Below are 6,303 nucleotides of genomic sequence, written 5' to 3' on the forward strand. Positions count from 1 at the left end.
CTATTCATCAGCAAATTAATTAAGCCCACAAATCTGGGTTCAAATCTCCATTATCCCACCCCCTCACTAACTAGGTGTTGGGAAAGTTACTCAACCTTTGTGTGCCTCATCTGTAAAATGGGAGAAATAATGGTGCCTACATTGTAGCCTTGCTTCGAGGATGAAATGAGTGAACATTTGTGGAGCCTTAGTACAGTGGCTGGCACACAGTATGCAGTCTAGGAGTGTGTGTGTGAATGTGTTTGTGTGTACGTGTGTACTTATGAGAGTATGCACTTGTGTATGAATGTACAAGCATACTTACATGCGTGTGTGTTTGAGTGTTCTTGGATCACATGTGTCCCCAGGTGAATGTATGAGTATGTAGATAATGGACGTGTGTGTGTGTGTGTGTGTGTGTGTGTAAAGTCTCATTGGTCTCTGAGTTGCTGAAGTCCTAGGTTAAGAGTTCAATTTTCTTCTCTTTCATTACTTGTATTCCCCAAAAATAACAAGCATTACTTTTGAAATACAAGGGGATAGACTTACAACAGAAAGGTGTTATATCAAAAACACAGATGAAGAATTTGCAATCCTCAGACTACTCTTCTAGCAACCTCTGAGGATTCCCAGGCTGAACCTAGTCTCGGGGAAGCAGGCCAAACCCTGGACCAGTCGGTGAAGCAGGGCTGGGGGCTGGGACTGGACTACTGCAGACGGGTCCTCTCCAGACATGTGGAATTCCCACCACAGGCAGCCCAGACAGTGCGGCTGCCAAAACACACACCTTCCTGCTGGAGCAGTGACGGCTGGATGCTGGGGAAGGCGGGGAGGGCAGAGCAGTGAGGGGTGAGGCTGCAACCCCTGACCCCTATGGGGGTTCTCCCACTATGCCAGAAGGACAAGAGAGACTGGTTCGATCTAACCCCATCTCTGCCTCCAGCGTGCTGGGTGTCTTGAGGCAAGTTCTTACCCTTCTTTGGGCCTTGGATGCCCCAGTGAAGAAACTGAACTGAAACTGCTGCCCCCAGTGAAGAAGGCTGTTCCCAGTTTCGCTTTGGTAGGTTTCCAATTCTGGCTCTTCTGACTACAACAGGCTGGGATCTTTGGTACACCAGGGCGAACTCTGCAGCCCACACAAACAGCCTTGGCACTTAGGAACCCAGGAGTGTCAATAAGTAAGCTCGGCTCTCTCAGAACACATAGCACAAGCCACTACTATATAACTGGCACTTTGCAATGGCTCAGAACTTCACATCCTCAATTCACTTGGGCCTCACAGCTCCCTTTGGGGTAGTGGCTCCACCCATTGTACAGATGAAGGCACACGTGAGCCTCAATGACTTATCCTAGGGATGGAGACTGTCTGAGTGGTAACCTGGGTCCTGGCAGTGAACGTCCTCACACATGTGCAGAAGGCGCATGCATCTGCTGTACACACAACACACACGTATGTGTACACAAGCACACACACGTTTGTGCACATACTTATATAAGTGCATCTCCTCCACAAATCACAGAGAGCTCGTCCCCGCCAGGCCCTCATATCCTCTCCATTGTACACCACAGGTGTCCTGTGTAAATATACAGAAACCCACAGGTTACACACTTAAGCATGTCTACTACATATAAGCTGATGGTATTAGCTACTTTCTCATAAGTGGCCAGCAGTGTTTTAAGCACATTACATGGGCAATCTCATTTAATCTTCAGAATAACCCTATTATTATCATCATCCAATTTTTATATACATGAAGAAACTAAGGCACAAAGAGGTGAGTCATTTGCCCCAGGTCACACATCCTGTGGGTGGGAGAGGTGGGACAGGCACCCCCACACTGCCTCTCTACAGTGTTGAGCAACAGACATCGAGGAAGACCTTGCAGTCCAGCCACGCAGACAAGACCACCGTCTCCTACTCCACATATTCATGCGTCCACAGAAACCCAGAAACTTACACTGGTAGCAAACACACAGCAACATCCCAGTCAGGCCCTCTCTGCTGCCCCCGTTAAAGAAAGCTGGTCCCAGTTGCACTTTGGCAGGTTTTCAATGGATAAAATATTAGGCGTGGGGCCAGGAAATAATCAGCGTGGCCCAACTTATTTTTATTTATTTTATTTTGAGATAGAGTTTCACTCTTGTTGCCTAGGCTGGAGTGCAGTGGCACAATCTCGGCTCACTGAAACCTCTGCCTCCCAGGTTCAAGCAATTCTCCTGCTTCAGCTTCCCGAGTAGCTGGGATTACAGGCGCCCACCACCACCCCTGGCTAATTTTTGTATTTTTAGTAGAGATGAGGTTTCACCTTGTTGGCCAGGCTGGTTTCAAACTCCCTCCCAAAGTGTTGGGATTTTACCGGTGTGAGCCACTGCGCCTGGCCTATTTTTATTTTTATTTTAGTTTTGAGACAGGGTCTTGCTCTGTCGGCCAGGCTGGGGTGCAGTGGCACAATTATGACTCAACGCAGTCTCGATCTCCCAGGTTCAAATGATCCTTTCATCTCAGCTTCCCCGAGCAGCTGGGACCATAGGCACGTGCTACCACGTGGCTGATTTGTAAAATGTTTAGTGGAGACAAGATCTCGCTATGTTGACTAGGCTGGTCTGGAACTCCTAAGCCCAAGCAATCCTCTCACCTTGGCCTCCCAAAGTGCTGCGATTACCTGTGTGGGCCACTGCACTTGGGCCAGCCCAAGTTAATGCCCTGGACATTCATCTCGCATTAGGGTAAGAACATCTTTCTCACCCCTGGATTTGAGCAACTGGATTCAGCTACTGCTCCATCCTCACCTCTGCTGGAATTCTCTCTGGGCTTGGACAAGCAAAGAGAACATTCTTCCAGAAAGTAGTAGTATTTGAGACAGTGCAGCTTGGTGGGTAATAGGGCAGGCTTTGCATCCAGACAGCCTGGGTTTATGGATCAATTCCATGGCTTTTTAGCTGTGTGACCATCAGCAATTTACTTAACCCTTCTGTGCCTCAGTTTCCTCATCTATAAGATGGGGCTATCTCATAGCATGGCTGTGAGGATTAAATGAGTTAGTACATCTTAAAACACTTGACACAATGCCTGGCACAGAGCAAGCAGTCAGTAAATTATAAATAATAATAGCTAATAACAATAACAGTCAACATTTCTGTAGCACACACCAGATGCCGGACGCTAAATGTCTTAGGGACATGACTTCAGGTAAGCCTCATTCCAGTTTCATGGGTTGGGTGTCAGGATCCCCATTCTATAGACGAGGAAGTGGAAACTCAGAGAGGTTAAGTAACTTGCTCAAGTTCACACAGCTAGTTCCAGTAGAAACTACATTCCAAGACCAGGTCTCTCTGACTCTTACCCAGTGTTCTTTTCACCCAGTAAAGTTGTTTTTGGCCGGGTATGGTAGCTCACGCCTATAATCTCAGCATTTTGGGAGGCTGAGGCTGGTGGATCACTTGAGGCCAGGAGTTCGAGACCAGCCTGACCAACATGGCGAAACCCCATCTCTACCAAAAAATACAAGAAATTTGCTGGGCATGGTGGCACACGTCTGTAGTCCCAGCTACTTGGGAGGCTGAGGCACGATAATTGCTTGAACCCAGGAGGCGGAGATTGCAGTGAGCCGAGATTGTGCCACTGCACACCAGCCTGGGTGACAGAGCAAGACGCTGTCTCAAAACAAAAAAAAAAGTTGTTTTTGAGAAAAGACTGTGGGGCAAGATCCTGGCGCTTGAGAGAGGAGACTGAGAAAGCGGGAAGGCCCTTAGAGATGACCTAGGTCATCTCCCCATTTGTCAGTTGAGGAAAGAGGTTCAGAGAGGTTAAGTGATTTGTCCAAAGTCACACAGGAATGAGTAGACTCAGGACTGCAACCCACATCTGTGTTACTCCAAATCCAAACAGGAGGAGGGAGGAAGCTGGAGAGAAGGGTGTGTGGGTGAAAAGAGCAGCGAGGATCCAGGCTCTGAGGAAACTTTTTTTTTTTTTTTTTTTTTGAGATGGAGTTTCACTCTTGCTGCCCAGGCTGGAGTGCAATGGTGCGATCTCGGCTCACCACAACCTCCCCTCCTGGGTTCAAACGATTCTCCTGCCTCAGTCTCCCGAGTACTGAGATTACAGGCATGTGCCACCACTCCCGGCTAATTTTTTGTATTTTTTAGTAGAGACGGGGTTTCTCCATGCTGGTCAGCTTGGTCTCCAACTCCCGACCTCAGGTGATCCACCTGCCTCAGGTTCCCAAAGTGCTGGGATTATAGGCATGAGACTGGGTTTTGCCAAGTTGGCCAGGCTGGTCTCAAACTCCTGACTTCAAGACATCTGCGTACCTCAGCCTCCCAAAGCGTTGGGATTACAGGCATGAACCACTGCACCCGGCTGAGCCCAGCTAATTAAAAAAAATGTTTTTGTAGAGATAGGGTCTCTCTGTTGCCCAGGCTGGTCTGGAACTCCTGGACTCAAGTGATCCTCCCACCTCAGCCTCCCCAAGTGCTGGGTTATAAGCATAAGTCACCTTGCCTGACCTACCATTGGTCTTTCAGGCCTCTCCTCCCAGGCCATGACCTGCCTAAGATAGGAGGTACTGAATGGTATTGCCTAGGTTTTCTTCTAGGGTTTTTATGTTTTTAGGTCTAACATTTAAGTCTTTAATCCACTTTGAATTGAATTAATTTTTTGTATAAGGTGTAAGGAAGGGATCCAGTTTCAGCTTTCTACATATGGCTAGCCAGTTTTCCCAGCACCATTCATTAAATAGGGAGTCCTTTCCCTATTTCTTGCTTTTGTCAGGTTTGTCAAAGATCAGATGGTTGTAGATGTGTGGTATTATTTCTGAGGGCTCTGTTCTGTTCCATTGGTCTATAAGTCTCTGTTTTGGTACTAGTACCATGCTGTTTGGTACCAGTACCATGCTGTTTTGGTTACTGTAGCATCGTAGTATAGTTGGTAGTGAAGTCAGGTAGTGTGATGCCTCCAGCTTTGTTCTTTTGGCTTAGGATTGTCTTGGCAATGCAGGCTCTTTCTTGGTTCCATATGAACTTTGAACTTTTTTGGTTCCATATGAACTCCTGGAGTCTGCAGGAGACAGTGACCAGTGGAGGAAGCTGGAGGGTCTTCAAGGCTGCCAGGGATGTGTAGGGTCCCAGGAATCCCCCTGCCACTCAGCCTGCAGCTGAGTAAAGCCGCCAGCCCTGCTGACCCTGTGCCCTAGATGGGGCCAGGTGATTGGTAGGCCTGGACTTGTGTGTGTTTCAGGGAACAGCCGGTGGAGACAAGCCCTTCCCAGTTGGGCAGTCAGGCAGCCTGGCCTCTGGCCGACACCAGCTTTGCTCAGCTGCCTCACCCCAGGGAGTGGCTAGTCTTCCCTTCCTGGCAGAAGGAGAGGTGGCTGGGGGGGAGGCATTGCAGAGGAGAGCTCAGAAGGAAGGAGCTGGTGCTGGAGATGAATCCTCCTGCTCACTGGCCAGTAGCTGTGGACAAAGAGGGCCTCCCACTGGGAGAATTACTGGACTGCTGCCCCTGACTCCCAACCTGGAGTGAATTATTTCATGTGCACCAGCCAACAAAAGGGCACCTGCTGGTTGCTTTTCCTGGAATGACTGCTTCCCACTGTTCCTCTCGCCAATCCTTCAGATCTCGACTTAGACAGAAATCATCCCTTCCAAGAACTCTTCCCTGACCCCAAGCACCCTCTACTTAAACTACTGTCATTTTATCACAGCGTCTTTCAGACTTGATAGACCAGAAAACCCCTTTCACAGAGATGTATAATTTTGGGAACTTCTTAAGATTAAAACAATGATAATGTCTTTTTTTTTTTTGGCATCACTCTAAAATAATAATTTCATAATTTTTATTATTTTCCATTGTTTCTCTTCTGGTTGTAAAGAAGCAATTTAAATTTGAAAATGATTTCCTTCAGATCACTGTGTTAATAATGATTGTTTTAATTTATTCAACCACAAAATAACATTGTTTTGAGTGCTTAGTGGTTGCCAGACACAGTTCTAGACACTTGGGATGCATCAGTGAGCAAGACAGATAAAGTGACCTACCCTCTGGAGCTGACATTCCAGGAGAGACAGAACAGAAACACACAAATAAGTAAATTATAAAGTATATTTTAAATGGAATCTTTGATGGATACTCCTAACCCATAAAGACCTCCTACATTTTGCCATTTAACCAAGTGACGCAAGCCTATTTATTTATTTATTTATGTGTTTTAGAGACAGGGTCTTGCCCTGTTGCCCAGGCAGGAGTGCAGTGGTGAAACCATAGCTCCCTGTAACCAATTTACTTGATTTTTTTAATTTTTGAGACAAGAGTCTCACTCTGTCGCC

The sequence above is a fragment of the Mandrillus leucophaeus genome, unplaced genomic scaffold (genome assembly GCF_000951045.1).
Source record: "Mandrillus leucophaeus isolate KB7577 unplaced genomic scaffold, Mleu.le_1.0 Scaffold544, whole genome shotgun sequence".
Taxonomy (NCBI): Eukaryota; Metazoa; Chordata; class Mammalia; order Primates; family Cercopithecidae; genus Mandrillus; species Mandrillus leucophaeus.